Below are 18,132 nucleotides of genomic sequence, written 5' to 3'. Positions count from 1 at the left end.
TATACATATTTGTGCATATTTGTGTACATACAATAATTTTCCACTTAACTGTAGTCTAAAACCTAAAGATGAAATAAATAAATGGATGGTTTCAATGCCAAATAGCTTGTGAAGTATTATGTTCTCAATTGATACATTAAAAATTCACAAATATCTAAAAACTCCTATGATTAAAAATTTGTATTAAACTTCCTTTAGCTTGGCATTTCTAACAAGCATTTGAGTACTTTTTCGTTTGGTTGTTTTAATACATGCTTATAAATAACCCATAGAATAGTATTCTGTAGAATATCACTTAGGAAATGAGTATTATGTCCTTGAGTTTATTCTGGTGGATATAGTGAAAAATAGGAGACAAACTTGAATTTGTTTTGAATAATCCACAATCTTTAAGGTCATTGCTGCAATAATACACTTTGTTCACAGAAGTGTAAGACAAATAGAGTCCTCTCATATTTTCTATTTGGGATCTTTGCTGAAATAAATGTACGTCTAATAAGTTGGTTTCTTTACAAAAACAATATCAAATATTTAACAGACACGTTAATAAAAAGGTAAGGTGATTTAATTTCTGGATATTGAGGCTTTGCTATATATGCATATTCATAAACACATCATATAGATATGTATAGTACAGGTTTAGCATGGCACCAAAAGTGTGTTGTTCTTGTTAGAAATATAACATCATGTGAGAAAATTAGGTAAAAATTATCAAAATTTATATTAATTAAATTTTTATTCATCAGTGCCTGTGGTACTGCTTGATCATTTGGCCTAGGCTTTCAGGTTTCAGGTATATTAAGACTAAAACAACACAATCTCACATGTCTGGTGACAGAGCAATATGAACTGAAGCTTATTTACTTTAGGCACCAAAAATACATCTCTGCCAATATAGAGACCAGTTCTACTATGGCCATTTCTTCAGATGTTTTGATTGTTTTGGTGACCCAACAGGATGGGTTGAAAAGCAAAATTTTAGATCCTTCCGTAGTATTGGAAATTGGGTGAAGTTGAAGATGATTTCTTAGGACAGAATATGAATTCGATGCTGAGTTTTTATATAATCAAAATGAAGTGAACAATGTGAGTTGTTTAAATAGAAATAGAAGTAGTTTTAGTTCTTTTAATAAAAAGCTATCTCTTATTTGACTTATGCAAATAACTATGTGGGCTCATCATGTAAACCACATATATTGAAATGATTTTCAGTATAATTTTAGATTTTGTTTATAGGACTCTGCAAGGGGACTTTGTATTTAGAGCAATCCCCACAGAATTCGGGAGATGTTTCACTCTATTGAGGGGATAAAGAAAATATGACATCATTTCTGCACTTTCTCTCCTGAATACATAATTTCTTTTTAAGTAAAACACTAAATAAATTCACGGACTCGGGACCCACGTTAAAACTCAATGCTTTCAAAGGCCCTGCTTAATGAGGAATCTTTTAAATGTCACATCTACAGTGCAAATTAACCAATATTGCATAGCAAAATTCCCTCAACAAGAAATCTGGTCAATGGTTTATGACAAAAAAATTAATGCTTTCTGTCAAGAAGAAGGGTTAAGTTTAGTATTAATCATAAAATGACCTTTAATTGCCAAACAAAAGCACTTTGTTATTTCACTACAATCCCGAACTCACCCTGAGCACTGAAAAAAAAAGTCATAATTTGCTTAGTATAAATATATTAAAGTATTAAGCCCGCTCTGCTACTCAATTAGTAAACATGTCAAGGGGTGGGTGAGTTATTCATGGTTCAGAGGGCCAGCCCCTTTGCACAGGGAACTTTTTTCACTCTAATGAAATGATGGATAATCTGGAAGTAGGTGCTTTAAGAAGATATTAATCATTCTCTGTGGTGATGTTAATCATGCGTTCCGTCATCTCCAGATGCCGTGGATCACCTTCCTCTGAGACAAAGGGCACCTAAGCCAGGAGAGTCCTTTTGATCACCTTTCTACAGGGACCCTCACATGTGGCTGACATTAAAGACAGTTTTAGATTTCAGGGCATCCTTAAGATAAAAATGCTAAGAGCAGTATAAAAAGCCTTCAACTGACTGCGGAGCCACATGGGCTGGGAGCTCTCTCAAGCCCTGGTTATTTACATATTTTGTTGCTCCTATGACAGCAGGAAAGGACTTAAAACTATAGAAGTAGAACACAGAAGTCCATCAAGTAAAAGCTATAAAGTTTGTTCTGGCAAACTCTTTTTATGATCTAGGTTTCAAATCTTACAAAATGTTAGCATCTGTCGGGGCAGATTTATCTCTTAAAATGTCTCTCATGGTCTCCTTGAGTTAATGAAACACAGTGTCTCCAGCGAGACTTCTGACCAATTAAACATTTTTATGGTCAGTGTTTTTTTTTTCAATAGAAAAAAAATGTTGAGTATAATCTGAGGGCATATTTTTGGAGGCTAAAATAACTACCATCACAGACTCATTTTGATTGCTTCATGAACCCCAATGCCTGAAGAAGAAACCTGGAATGATTCCTAATTCTCTGAGTCTATTCCATATAAATTGCCTCAGGAAGATAAACCTAAGGGGAGCAAGTAATGCTCCTGTCATCCTGCAAAAGCATTAAGAACTCTAGAGATTAGATAGCATCTTTACATAAAAGAAGCACCATTTTCTTAAATCCACACGTGCATGTGGCAGGATCTACAGATGCACTTGAAGGTTACCAAGGAGGTTATGTGATCTCCTTTTTTTGGGAATAGTTCTACTTAGAGGCAAGTCCTCTGTGTCTGATGACTCAGAATACTCAGACTCTGTCACTAAATATTTTGATCCATACATGTGCACACAAAGGGCCAGAGATTTGCTTCTGATCTGCTACAGAAAACTGCATGTTGTGTTCCTCCCTCAAAGCTAGCCCTGTTGACATATTCCCAGCTGTGGTCCTTTCAGATCGGTTGGTGTGTCTTCAAAATTCATCATATTAGCAAAATATGTGTATAAGTGCATTTATCATTCATCCAAAGACTTTTATATGAATTGGGTCTTCTAACTCTAACTAACAGCACCATCATTTGACTTCACCTTATCTTCTCTCCTAGCCCCCCAGGTCACATCCTAAATTTGGACTTTCAAATTTCAGCTGACAATTACATGACAAGACATGGATGTCTTTTTTCTTTTTTTTTTTTTCTTTTTTTTTTTTATTGGTCGTTCATAACATTACATAGTTCTTAATACATCATATTACACGGTTGATTCACGTGGATTATGAACTCCCACTTTTACCCCTTATACAAATTGCTGTATCACATCAGTTTCCCTTCCATTGATTGACATATTGCCTTTCTAGTGTCTGATGTATTCTGCTGTCTGTCCTATTCTCTACTATCCCCCCTCCCCTCCCCTCCCCTCCCCTTTTCTCTCTCTACCCCTTCTACTGTAAATCATTACTTCCATTTGTATTCTCTTGTCTTGCCCCTCCTTTCCTCTTATATGACATTTTGTATAACCCTGAGGATCGCCTTCCATTTCCATGCAATTTCCCTTCTCACTCCCTTTCCCTCCCACCTCTCATCCCTGCTTAATGTAAATCTTCTTCTCAAGCTCTTCGTCCCTACCCTGTCCTTGTTTACTCCCCTTATATCAAAGGAGTCATTTGGTATTTGTTTTTTAAAGATTGACTAGCTTCACTTAGCATAATCTGCTCTAATGCCATCCATTTCCCTCCAAATTCTATGATTTTGTCATTTTTTAATGCAGAGTAATACTCCATAGTGTATAAATGCCACATTTTTTTTATCCATTCATCTATTGAAGGGCATCTAGGCTGGTTCCACAGTCTTGCTATCGTGAATTGAGCTGCTATGAACATCGATGTAGCAGTGTCCCTGTAGCATGCTCTTGTTAGGGCTTTAGGGAATAGACCGAGAAGGGGAATAGCTGGGTCAAATGGTGGTTCCATTCCCAGCTTTCCGAGAAATCTCCATACTGCTTTCCAAATTGGCCTCACCAATTTGCAGTCCCACCAGCAATGAACAAGAGTGCCCTTTTCCCCGCATCCTCTCCAGCACTTATTGTTGTTTGACTTCCTAATGGCTGCCAGTCTTACTGGAGTGAGATGGTATCTTAGGGTAGTTTTGATTTGCATTTCTCTGGCTGCTAGCGATGGTGAGGATTTTTTCATGTACTTGTTGATTGATTGTATGTCCTCCTCTGAGAAGTGTCTGTTCAGATCCTTGGCCCATTTATTGATTGGGTTATTTGTTATCTTATTGTCTAATTTTTTGAGTTCTTTGTATATTCTGGTTATTAGGGCTCTATCTGAAGTGTGTGGAGTAAAGATTTGTTCCCAGGATGTAGGCTCCCTGTTTATCTCTCTTATTGTTTCTTTTGCTGAGAAAAAACTTTTTAGTTTGAGTAAGTCCCATTTGTTGATTCTATTTGTTAACTCTAGCGCTATGGGTGTCCTATTGAGGAATTTGGAGCCCGATCCCACAGCGTGTAGATCATAACCAACTTTTTCTTCTATCAGATGCCATGTCTCTGATTTAATATCAAGCTCCTTGATCCATTTTGAGTTAACTTTTGTGCACGGCGAGAGATAGGGATTCAGATTCATTTTGGTGCAAATGGATTTCCAGTTTTCCCAGCACCATTTGTTGAAGATGCTATCCTTCCTCCATTGCATGCTTTTAGCCCCTTTATCAAAAATAAGATAGTTGTAGTTTTGTGGATTGGTTACTGTGTCCTCTATTCTGTACCATTGGTCCACCCGCCTGTTTTGGTACCAGTACCATGCTGTTTTTGTTACTATTGCTCTGTAGTATTGTTTGAAGTCTGGTATCGCTATACTGCCTGATTCACACTTCCTGCTTAGTATTGTTTTTGCTATTCTGGGTCTTTTATTATTCCATATGAATTTCATGATTCTTTTATCGATTTCTATAAGATATGCTGTTGGGATTTTGATTGGCATTGCATTGAACTTATATAGGACTTTTGGTAATATCGCCATTTTGATGATGTTAGTTCTGCCTATCCATGAGCAGGGTATATTTTTCCATCTTCTAAGGTCTTCTTCTATGTCTTTCTTTAGGGTTCTGTAATTTTCATTGTATAAATCTTTCACCTCTTTTGTTAGGTTGATTCCCAAGTATTTTATTTTTTGGGGGGATATTGTGAATGGAGTAGTTGTCCTCATTTCCGTTTCAGAGGATTTGTCGCTGATATACAGGAATGCCTTTGATTTATGTGTGTTGATCTTATATCCTGCCACTTTGCTGAATTCATTTATTAGCTCTAATAGCTTCTTTGTAGACCCTTTTGGGTCTGCTAGGTATAGAATCATATCATCTGCAAATAGTGATAATTTAAGTTCTTCTTTTCCTATTTTTATGCCTTTAATTTCTTTCGTCTGCCTAATTGCTCTGGCCAGTGTTTCGAGGACTATGTTGAACAGAAGTGGTGAGAGAGGGCATCCCTGTCTTGTACCAGATCTTAGAGGGAATGCCTTCAATTTTTCTCCATTCAGAATGATGCTGGCCTGTGGCTTATCATAGATTGCTTTTACAATGTTGAGGTATGATCCAGTTATCCCTAATTTTTCTAGAGTTTTGAACATAAAGGGATGCTGTACTTTGTTGAATGCTTTTTCTGCATCTATCGAGATGATCATATGGTTCTTATTTTTAAGTCTATTGATGTGGTGGATAACATTTATTGATTTCCGTATATTGAACCAACCTTGCATACCAGGGATGAATCCTACTTGATCATGATGTATAATTTTTTTGATATGTATTTGAATCCGATTCGCCAGAATTTTATTGAGGATTTTTGCATCAAGGTTCATTAGAGATATTGGTCTGTAGTTTTCTTTCTTTGAAGTGTCTTTGTCTGGTTTAGGCATCAGGGTGATGTTGGCCTCGTAGAACAATTTGGAAGTTCTCCCTCTTTTTCTATTTCCTGAAATAGCTTGAAAAGTATTGGTGTTAGTTCCTCTTTAAAGGTTTTGTAAAACTCTGCTGTATACCCATCCAGTCCTGGGCTTTTCTTAGTTGGTAGTCTTTTGATGGTTTCTTCTATTTCCTCTATTGTTATTGGTCTGTTTAGGTTGTCTATATCCTCCTGGCTCAATCTGGGCAGATCATAAGACTCAAGGAATTTATCTATGCCTTCACTATCTTCTATTTTATTGGAGTATAAGGATTCAAAGTAATTTCTGATTATCTTCTGTATTTCTGAAGTGTCTGTTGTGATATTGCCTTTTTCATCCCGTATGCTAGTAATTTGGGTTCTCTCTCTTCTTCTCTTCGTTAGCATGGCTAAGGGTCTGTCAATTTTATTTATTTTTTCAAAGAACCAGCTTTTAGTTTTGTCAATTTTTTCAATTGTTTCTTTTGTTTCAATTTCATTAATTTCAGCTCTGATTTTAATTATTTCTTGCCTTCTACTTCTTTTGCTGTTGTTTTGCTCTTCTTTTTCTAGGATTTTGAGATGAAGTATGAGATCATTTATTTGTTGGTTTTTTCTTTTTTTGAGGAATGAACTCCAAGCAATGAATTTTCCTCTTAGAACTGCTTTCAATGTGTCCCATAGATTCCGATATGTTGTGTCTGTGTTTTCATTTAATTCTAGGAATTTTTTAATTTCCTCCTTGATGTCTTCTAAAACCCATTGATCACTCAGCAACCTATTGTTCATTCTCCAGGTGATGTTTGATTTTTCCTTTCTTCTTTTATCATTGATTTTCAGTTTCATTCCATTATGATCAGACAAGATGCATGGTATTATCTCTACCTCTTTGTATTGTCTAAGAGTTGCCCTGTGACATAGTATATGGTCTATTTTTGAGAAGGTTCCATGTGCTGCTGAGAAAAAAGTGTAGCTACTTGATGTTGGGTGGTATAGTCTATATATGTCAATTAAGTCTAGGTTGTTAATTGTGTTATTGAGTTCTATAGTTTCCTTATTTAACTTTTGTTTGGAAGATCTGTCCAGTGGTGAGAGAGGTGTGTTGAAGTCTCCCATGATTATTGTATGGTGGTCTATTAGACTCTTGAACTTGAGAAGAGTTTGCTTGATGAACACAGCTGCACCATTATTTGGGGCATATATATTTATGATTGTTATGTCTTGTTGGTGTATGGTTCCCTTGAGCAGTATGAAGTGTCCTTCTTTGTCCCTTTTGATTAGCTTTGGCTTGAAATCTATTTTATTAGATATGAGTATGGACACTCCTGCTTGTTTCCGCGGTCCATATGAGTGATATGATTTTTCCCAACATTTCACCTTCAGTCTATGTATATCTTTTCCTATCAAATGTGTCTCCTGTAGACAGCATATTGTTGGGTCTTGTTTTTTGATCCATTCTACTAGCCTGTGTCTCTTAATTGGTGAGTTTAAGCCATTAACATTTAGGGTTATTATTGAGATATGGTTTGTTCTTCTATCCATGTTTGTTTATTGATGTTACTAAACCTGATTTGTTATCCTCTTTGACTACTTTCCCCCCTTTACTGTCCTACCTCCCATTGTTGGTTTTCAATGTTATTTTCCATTTCCTCTTCCTGTAATGTTTTGCCAAGGATTTTTTGAAGAGATGGTTTTCTAGCTGCGAATTCTTTTAACTTTTGTTTATCGTGGAAGGTTTTAATTTCATCTTCTAACCTGAAGCTTAATTTCGCCGGATACAAGATTCTTGGTTGGAATCCATTTTCTTTAAGCGTTTGAAATATGTTATTCCAGGATCTTCTAGCTTTTAGAGTCTGTGTTGAGAGATCAGCTGTTATTCTGATTGGTTTACCCCTAAATGTAATCTGCTTCCTTTCCCTTGTAGCTTTTAAAATTCTCTCCTTATTCTGTATGTTGGACATCTTCATTATAATGTGTCTAGGTGTGGATCTCTTATGATTTTGCACATTCGGCGTCCTGTAGGCTTCTAGGATTTGGGATTCTGTCTCATTCTTCAAGTCTGGGAAGTTTTCTTGTATTATTTCACTGAATAGATTTCTTAATCCTTTGGTTTGGAGCTCTGTGCCTTCCTGTATCCCAATGACTCTTAAGTTTGGTCTTTTGATATTATCCCATAGCTCTTGAATGTTCTGCTCATGGTTTCTTAGTAGACTTGCTGAGCTATCTATGTTCTTTTCAAGTTGAAATACTCTGTCTTCATTGTCTGATGTTCTATCTTCTAAGTGATCCACTCTGCTGGTAGTATTCTCAATTGAGTTTTTAAGTTGGTTTATTGTTTCCTGCATTTCTAGTATTTCTATTTGTTTGTTTTTTATTACCTCTATCTCCCTGTGAAATTGATCTTTTACTTCCTGGATTTGTTTGTCAATGTGATCTTTCATTGTCTGATTTTGCTGTCTCATGTCTTCCTTGAGACTCCAGATCATCTGAAGCATGTATGTCCTGAGCTCTCTATCTGACATTCCATCTGTTGCAGCTATTACCTCATCTAAAGTTGAGTTGACCTGCATTGCCTGTGGTCCTTTCTTTCCTTGTCGTTTCATACTGCTGGCGTTTCTTTCTGCTTGGTGAAATTGTTGTGTCTTTGATATTTTCCCCCTCTATTTATTTATATTGCTCTTGTATAGTTGAAAAATCACCCTTGCAGGGCAGGTAGTGGCTGTGATCCTCCTCCAATTAGTGTGATCCGTCTACCATGCTGGCAGGCCCTAGGTCTGCTTTGCTGGTGGGTCAAAGGTCCACCTACCCAGCAGGCGCCAGGGGCACCTGTGTCACTCCATAGGTTGCTGGGCCTAACCTCCCGATGGGTTGCAGGTTGGCCTCGCTTGCAGGCACTGGGGGAGGGGCCGGTTCCGCCCCTCAGCAGGCTTTCGGCCCGCTCTGCTGGTGTTCACAGTCCCCCGCCTACCTGCAGACACTGGGGGAGGGGACGGGCCTAGCCCTCAGCCGTCCCCCGGACCTGTCCTTGTGGGTCCGGTCTGCGTTCCCCGCCGGCGCGTGTAGCTGCTGTCACTTGGCTGATTGCTGGTCCTGACCCGCCCGCCCGTCGGATGTCTTTTTTCTTACAGCCTCATTTCCACTAAATTTCCTCCAGGATCTCAGCATGTTTTGGCTCTATTGTTTGCTTTCCTTGTCTGGATTATAAAGCTGTTCAGAACCCCCAGTCTCTCTCCCTCCTTTGGTGTACATGTAACCTGTCAGGCCTCAAATATGGAGGGGTGTTACCTATAATACACCTCCATGCACTTTGTGTGTCACACACTAGGTTATTAGAGTAAATCTTCCATTCTGTAGCTTGGAAACATACAAGTATAAGGGTTCTGAGGTTAATTATCTTCATGAACTTTCTACTTTTTGGTCAGCCACTCAGGGTCTACTCCACTCTTCTCAAGGACTGTCCTTGATGTCATTCTCCTTCTCCTCAGCTGATGTTCTTGTTGCCCACTTTATTGGAGAGAGGACTTCAGAAACTGTCTAAATACTTTACTGTCATTGTGCACCATGAATATGCCATTTGACAAGTCTTTTTCTTTTTGTATTCTCAACTGATGAAGTGTTCTTCCCTTTTGTTAGAAATTGACTTTTTTTAAGTTCTTGATTTTACTGTTTGCCTTTTCTTACTGAGCTATGTTCCTATTCTCATACATTCCTGTCTTAGTGTATAAATAATTCCAGTGCTCTCCCTACCTAAAACAGAAATGCTTATTTCATTTTTTCCCTTCAATTACCTTCTCTTTCAATTATTATATAATATTGTGTAAGAAGAATCTCCACATCTAGACTGTTTCACCATTTGGTTTTCCCACGTGCATTTGGCATTCAACCTCATTGCTTTATTAAAATTTCCACTTAGTGGCTTCCTAATAAATATTACTGGGAGTTTGCTGTATGACCAGTATTTTTCTTGATAGAAAGACACATCAAGGACACAACAGTTAAGAAGAAACTTATAACACAACTCTCCTGGATTTTATATGATTGCAAATTGTTAAATATAATAAATGTGTATTTTTATTAACTTTCTGGACCTCTTGGATTGCTCTATGTACTATTTGCACCAGTTTGACAAGTCTTTCCCCCATTCTCTCCTTGTTCATTGGCCTGAAATGTTAGCACAGAGTTCTCTAGAGTTCTTAGCTAATTTCGCTGTTCTTCTCACCCATGCATTAATCATGTTAATTTTATCTACTCTCTTGAGTTATCATCTAGATATTGATTTCTACCGCATTGATCACTGTAGCCTAAACTCTTCTCCTAATCATCCATCCATTTTATCTTTTTGATTCTGGGTTCCATTTCCATGGGTTACTCATATGCAGCAGGTCACAGCTTAGCCCTTCATCTTGTCATCATCAGCTTCTTCCTTATTTGACTTAGTGATGGCCTCTACAGTCCATCATCATTCAAACTGAAACACTGTGGTGTACTTCATTTTTCCCTTTCCATATCTACCTTTCTAATAAAATGGTAGGTCTTTTCATACTTATTTTCTGAATATTTCTTATTCTATTTCTAATTCCTGATGATTTTTCCCTGCACACTCATACCTCTCATAACATTTGTAACAGCTTCCTGTCTTACACGTCAAGTAAAATATTCACAGAGCATATTATTGAATGAAAGAATAAAATAACTGTTTAATATTTATTTATTATAATGAGACATTAAATATTCCTCATACCATTGCTCTCAACAACCTTTCCAGCATTGTATTTTCCACTCCAGGACTCACCACATATATTGAGGCACAAAAAAAAATTATATTTACCTGTGTATACACAATACTTTTAATTTATTTTTTTACTTTCATGTTTCCTTCCTCTTATCTACCTAGTTACTTTTGTCTATATTTTATCCCAATACATGATTCCTGAGTTTTAAAGGCATATTTACATATACCATCTCCTCCATGAGAACATTTTATAATTTTATCTATCATCTCCACAATGTGCCTTGTTAGCCGTCTATGTTCTTAAATACAGACAGCCCTGGCTTGCAATGGTCTGACTGAAGATACTTTTTTTCTTTTTTTTTTTAACTTTATGATGGTGGCAAAATCCTGAAGAAACCTTCCATTGAACTTTGGATTTGAGTCTTTTCCTGGACTAGCAATATGTGGTATAATACTTCCTGGTCATGGTGACTAGTAGCAGAGAGTTACAGTTTCTAGTCAGTCATAGGATCACCAGCATGGACAATGAAGACTCTGCTTTCTACCCTGTTATTAAGCAATGATCATTAGCAGGTTTGTTGGATCATGTGCAATTTTGATTTATGATATTTTCAATTTCCAAAAAGTTTATCAGGATATAATTCCATTTAAGTAGACAAGCCTGTGCACTCTATGTTCTTACAGTGACATTTTATTATCCTCCATATCTCAGGTCAACTTAGCTAAATTGTGGTGACTCAAAGGGGATAATTCTAAATCCTAATTTCATTGTTACTTCCTAAATTTGTGCCTGACATAGAATAAATATTTGAAAGACAGATTATTAAAAGGAAAAGAGAAAGTTAATCACTTTCACCGTAAGAATTTTAAATATGCTGTGGATTGTATTTTTCAAAGATGACCATATTGATGTTACCCCTGTGCTTTTCCTACATACTGAAGGTGACCGCATTTAGGAGTGTGAGCATTTATTCATTCATAAATGTTTATTGAGTAGCAACTGCAATTACAGATAGTCTCTGAGGATATAAAAGTTATCATATTTCCTTATGATTTAGCTTTTTGGTGTTATCAGCAGAGAATATACATAGAAAGAAATATAAATTCTAAGTTAGGCAACAGAGGACAGAGTGCTATGGCAGACACACAGAGGGAGGTGTGTTATGATAAAAGATCAAAGAGGAGAGGACACTTGAGCAACACTTTGAAGGACCATTAAAAGTGGGCCATACAGAAATTAGAGCAAAAATATTCCAGAGATGACATGGATATCTGGCTATCTCTGCAGATAAAACAATGAGAAACATGAGAGATTCAGAAAGTCAGGAGTAGTTCAGAAAGACTGATATGTAGTAATATTTTGGGAGATGTTGAGAAATTAATGCTAGATCTTTCTCTTCATCTGAAAAATCAGCTTTCTTTTTAAAGCAAGTTTCGGAAGGCATAAATGCACACATCATTTCGCAAAGTCAACCCTGTCCTAACAGCTACTCGGGGGTATTTGAGAGTTGAGTTATACTAGTGAACTAAGTAAAATTGAATATCTACCTTCCCTTAGTTTTTCTTTTGTCAGAAACATCCAATGTTGAGCAATACATCTCCTCAGGGCATCAATGATGTTAACAAAAGGCTGAATAGAATATTTGTCTTTATGGTGTGATGTATACAATTTTAAGACCAAGACTGCTCATGCTGAAGCCATTTAGACACACACAATTATTTAGAAGTAAGGAAAGGATGTGCACTTACATTTTTGGAAGTGACTTCTATATTTAACAGAGGCAGGAGCTGCTGTTAGTTAGGTTTCTGTGATTATAACAAAATACCTGAGATAATTAACTTATTATCTGTGATAATTATCATATGATAATTAACCATGCCTCATAGTTTCAGAAATTCCAATCTATGATCATGCTGACCTATGGCTCTTAGGTCTGTGGTAAGAAAATGAGAGCATATGATGGAACAAAGCCATTTACTTCATGGCCAGGATGCAAATGAGAGTAAAAAAACAATGTGCTAGAGTCCTATAATCACCTTTGAGATTGTGCCCTCAATACCTGAAGAACTTCCTCAAGGTCTCACCTCTTGAAGATTCCATCATTTCTATGTGGCACAACCCTAGGAACCAAGATCTTAGAATATGGGCTTCTGGGAGACTTTTAACATGCAAACCATAGCAGCTGTCATTATCTGCACTTCCCATGATCAGGCCTTTCCTGAGGATTCACTGTACTAATGCAAGGTATATTTCCTAAAGTTCAGTGATATTCCATGGCAGTGGACCTGAGATCCCTTGTCCTTCAAGGTCTTCTAACCAGAAGAACTTGAGCAAAGATCTTGCTATTCTTTCATGTCATAGTCAGGAACTGTTAGAAACATACATAGACACATGTGTTACAAAAGTAAACTGAAGGGCCTCAAAATTTTTCTCAAATCCACCTTGTTCACAATGTTCACAATGAAGTTAGTTCTTCCATTTCTCCTGTGAACAACTGTATTTTCATGACATAAAGATGGGGTTATGATAAACATATTATGAATTAAATGCAACAAAGAAATACTATTAGTTAAATTCTATTTTTCAATGAAAATATGCTGTAGTTATTAGAATTAAATATTTGAAATGGAAAGTAAAAAATCTTCCTATATTGGAACTATACTTTTATTTCTTCATACACAGCTTCAAAATTAAGTAGGTGCATCCTACCTCATTTAACAAAAGTTTCAACTCTCAAATTTCCTTAATGGCTTAGTCCAAAGACTTACTATATTTCTTAGTCATTACTTTTCAAAGTGGCAGTTGGAATGATTACAGGAACCATATGCTAATTTTAAATTTTTTTCTAAAATTTATTTTGAGTTTTTTAATCAGGGATAGTAGTTGGCAGGAATATCAGAATTCTATATACAATACATAGGCATGATATGCAATGATTCAATTTTCTCTTTCTGTAATCAATTATGTTAGTGCTCTTCATTAAAAATGAATTAGTCAAAATAATTATTTTCCACAGATATTCATCTGTCATAGGTTATGACCAAAAATATGTGCATTATTGAGGATAAGAAAAAAAAAGTTTTCTAAAACTGTAAATAGTAGTGAATAAAAAGATGCACTAGTTTATATTAGTCTTTATATACCAACTATATTAATATAATATTTATTGTTTGAATAGAATTCATCATAGCAGAACTCATTATCATAATTATTTGGGTAGGTCACAGATCAAAGAATGTTCTCCAAAATAACTTGGGCCCATTTAATCCATAAAATATTCACACAGTGCACTTAAAAACTTGGTGATGCGTCTGCTCTATTATGGTCATGCTAAACAATATTCTGTTTTTAGAGTTTTCTTAGCATATTAAGAAACAGTTTACCTTATGTCACTATCGAATACTGAAAGTGCCATTTTCTCCATTTATGACAATAGCCTATTAAATCAAATGAAAAAACAAAATTGAAGTGGATACTAAGACATTGGATCATTCCAAGGCCAACTGTCAATTATATTGGCCTTGTGAAAGGACACCAGTCACTCTTTGGGGCCGCTAAAGCACAAAGAATACAGCCTAGGACAATAATTGCTCATATTTTCTAGATATTGCTGGAAAGTAACATAAAAACAGTTTAGATCCTTAACTTACAAAAGCATACTTTCTCAGATCCTTGAGTTTCAAGAGCATACTTCCTATTAGCTCATTTCTTCTTACAACCTTGGTACTCGGTTTAAGCTCAAGCATTCCTTGACCTTGCCATGTTTTGAATACCATTAGTTTAATTTGCACTTTCCAGGACACATTTACAACTTTGAGCTATTTATAAATTCACTGTAGTTAGAAGACTCACTGGATTGAGAGGATTTGATTATTTCTTTGTATTTACAGTTGAATGAGTACACTTAGATGTGTCCACGATCATTTTACAGGGATTTGCTGATGATGTACATAGCTTGACAAGTAAATAAAAGTCACCATAGGATAATGAAAAGAGGTGGGCTTTGAAGTGAGGCTAGCCTTGAGTTAAATTTTGACTCTATCACTTCCTATGTGGATGACATTAAGCCAGCTATGTGGTTCTGTGGAAAGTAGTTTACTCATTTGTAAAGCAGAGATATTCATATGTGTAAATGACTGATACCAGGGTTGTCTTTATGTGTCAGCTCAATAATTTATAGCTACTGCATTCTTCCAGAAACGCAGTTCTCCAGGGGGTGAAGAATTAGCTACACTCTGGTCTCTTTCATCAGGTCACACCTAGACTTCTCTTCTTTATTTTCAGAGTCTACCTTCTAAGAAAAGGGACATTGATGGATGAGCAGATGCACCAGAAGAGTGTAGGAAATCAAGATTATGTCCTGTGAGCAATGGCACAGAGGAAAGAATATGTTGAAGGGGTAAGCAGCTTTGTAAAATAATTGCAGATATATAATGTATGAGAACATTTAGAATTATTCATGTGATTCCAGACTGCAGAACTGAGACTGGGATGTGAAAACTGAAGGCAGGCAGAGCTGGCTCAAGATAAGGGAAGACTTGGTCACAGTCTGGCAGATCTGCCAAGGTGTTCTTTGAGATACCTCTGTTTAGACAGAAGATGGCTAACTATTGGGTCAGAACTCTCTAGAGGTGGTCTAAGAATAGTAAAGTTAATTGGATTACTATATCCAAGGAGCTGCCTAATCTTACTTGTGTGCTTTATTGTCCATGCCCATTATAAAACTTAACTGTTGACTATGTATTCAGTTTAAGAAAATAGTATTCCACCATATCTATTGAGGTAGAGGCTACAGAACACCCTCACCTCCTCATTCTCCAGCTATTTTTCTGCCCATTTATGGCTTAAATCCTCTTACACCCCAAATCAACTGGTTTCTACATAATCCAATCCCAATTTACTTTCTTAACCTCATATGCTGTTTCCCACTAACTGGCATTCCTGTCTTTACCCCACACCAGACTATTTGTCCATTCAAAAAACATCTTTTAGCCTCTGCACCTCTGCCCATGAAAGACATATGCTCATAAAACCTTTTGTCCCCTGGAGCTCAGCATCTCTCTTTTTGTCAAACCCAACAGGGTCTGTTAGAAACATGACTGTCTCTTTAGAAATACCAAGGCACCCTTGAGGCCAGGACCATGTCTCCATGTCTGCCATTGTTTCAATAGCATCTTGCAAATGTGGGTCTCTTGAGTATTACAAGATGTTGATTACCACAATTCTTTTTATCGCAAATAAATAAATATTAAAACACTAAAAAAGAGAAAAATTGTGTCCCTTCATTAATAGCAAAGTATAAAGACACAAAAGCAAAAGAAGATATGCATCAAAAGTTTAAATAACATATATATGAGATATTTCTGGCCTCAGATTTACGGTAGATGATGATTTTCCACATTTCCCAGAAAATTGTGACCATAGGCCACTCTGATTGACAGGGTCAGGCTCCAACAGAGAATCCGATTGGAGTGTCTCCTGGCTTTGACAAGGACGCCTGCACTCTTCTAAATTAGACAGGGCCTCTGCTCTCTCTTGGGCACAGCCCAAACCATGTCTCCTGTTAGGGGGGAAAAAAATTGACTATAGTTGAGATCCAGGACACAGACTTTGATGGCATGAACAAAGAACATTCTTAGCTCTTCTCCCTATCTAGCAAGACAAAGGCTTTGAAAGAATTGAATATATGCTCATATATCTGCTCATGGGGCCCTTTCATTCAAAGATCTATTAGTTGATGATGACATAAATACCCAGTGTCTATTGTTTCCAGGTTGTTTTGAACAGTAGATCTTGACTAAATTACCTTTTCCTGTGAGGTGAAGACTTAATTTCTCTGAAGATCAGAATAACCATGCAGAAATACTTCCCAGAGAAATCTTCTCCATTTCTGCCTATCCAGCGCTGATCTAATTTTTCCACAGTGATTCCCCATGCAAGTCCAATCCTGCTTTGACCTATAGTGCCCTCTCTGCACTGAAAGCCCCATCCATGGGGGATTTAAGATCTCTCATATCATCACTGTTCACTGAGAGGTTATCTTCCCTTCCCTTCTCAGTATTGTTCCTATCAACTTCACTAAGCTCCATTACTGCTTTCCTCTTTACCACTTAGCTCTCCGCTGAAGTTGAAGTTCAGTCCTATTTGGTTGCTGCCCTGATTTTGGTAGCTCCTTTCTCTCGGGCTTTCATTGCAGATAATGGCTCAATTTCCATTATGAATGGACCTGCTAATTGACAATACCCATTAGCCTTTGGAATGTCCTCTTACCGAGCTGCCTTCTAACAAACCTTGGGCCACAAAACTCTGATCCACCAGGGATCCACCAAAGACCAACAATAACACTGAGATCTTGCCATCTTTCTCAGCACGCAATGATTAAAATGGTACTTTAAGTGACCATAAGGCTGTTTACATTATCAAAATGCTGGTTACAAATCTGTTTTATGACATGTGTTGTACTAAACACTGGAAATACAGACATGGGCAGTCAGTTCCTTAGTGGCTAGAATAAGATAAAGCTGAATTTTCCCTTGTATATACTGAAATGTATACACTGAAATTTATAATATATTGCATGTAAATATATTAATAAGCCCCAAGTAAACTGAAAATAATAAAAATAAAAATAGGTCAAAGCTCTAGGAACAGACAAAGACAGATGGGGAGCAAATGGTGCTTAGCCCCAATCCTGAGAACCTTATCTTCTGTCTCAGATCATCAGTCGTCCCCTGATCCTCAGAGTGCATCACAGACACTCTGTGACTGACTTCTGAAGTGCTGCAAACTACATCCTCAGGAAGTGAAGTTCCTAGTTTCAAGGAACTCAGGCAAACTAAACCAACATGCTTTTGTGTGCACTTTAAAGGAAGTAGGGTCGGTACTCTCTTTCTCCTTTCTCCTTCTCTTATTGAAGACAATGGGCCAAAATAAGAAAAATTAACTTGCATATTTACCTGAATGTTGAGTGCTCTGGTAGGTAGGCAAATGAACAATCAAAGATGCTCAAGTCCTAATCCCAGAACCAGTGAATATGCTACATGAAAGAGGTTTTGCAGGTAGGATTAAATTAAACATTTTAGGATGGAGAGACTATCCTGGATCATCTGGGGTACCCAGTGTCACCTCAAGGGCACTTACAGTGGAAAGCAGGAGAGTCACAATCAGAGAGATCTAATGATGGAGTTGAGGTTGGAGAGATGCCCTGTGAATCAAGGAATCAATTCAGCCTTAAAGATGAAAAAAGATGAAGAATGGATTATTCCCTACAAGCCCCCAAAGCAAACAGCCCTGCCAGTCCAATTTACACCTCTGTTTCTCATAACTATAAGATAATAAACTTGCACTATCTAAAAACAGCAAGTTTATGATAAATTCTTAAGGAGCAGAAAGAAATTAATACAGGATTACAAGGAATTTAATAAAAAAATTTAATTTCCAGTAGGGTTCCAGGAAAGAATCATCAGTATGTGTTAAACTGGGAAACAGTGATGATTATCTGTTAAAAGAAGAAA

The sequence above is a fragment of the Urocitellus parryii genome, chromosome 6 (assembly GCF_045843805.1).
Source record: "Urocitellus parryii isolate mUroPar1 chromosome 6, mUroPar1.hap1, whole genome shotgun sequence".
NCBI lineage: Eukaryota > Metazoa > Chordata > Mammalia > Rodentia > Sciuridae > Urocitellus > Urocitellus parryii.
The sequence above is the reverse complement of the archived record's forward strand: the minus strand, read 5'-3'. Positions refer to the sequence as shown.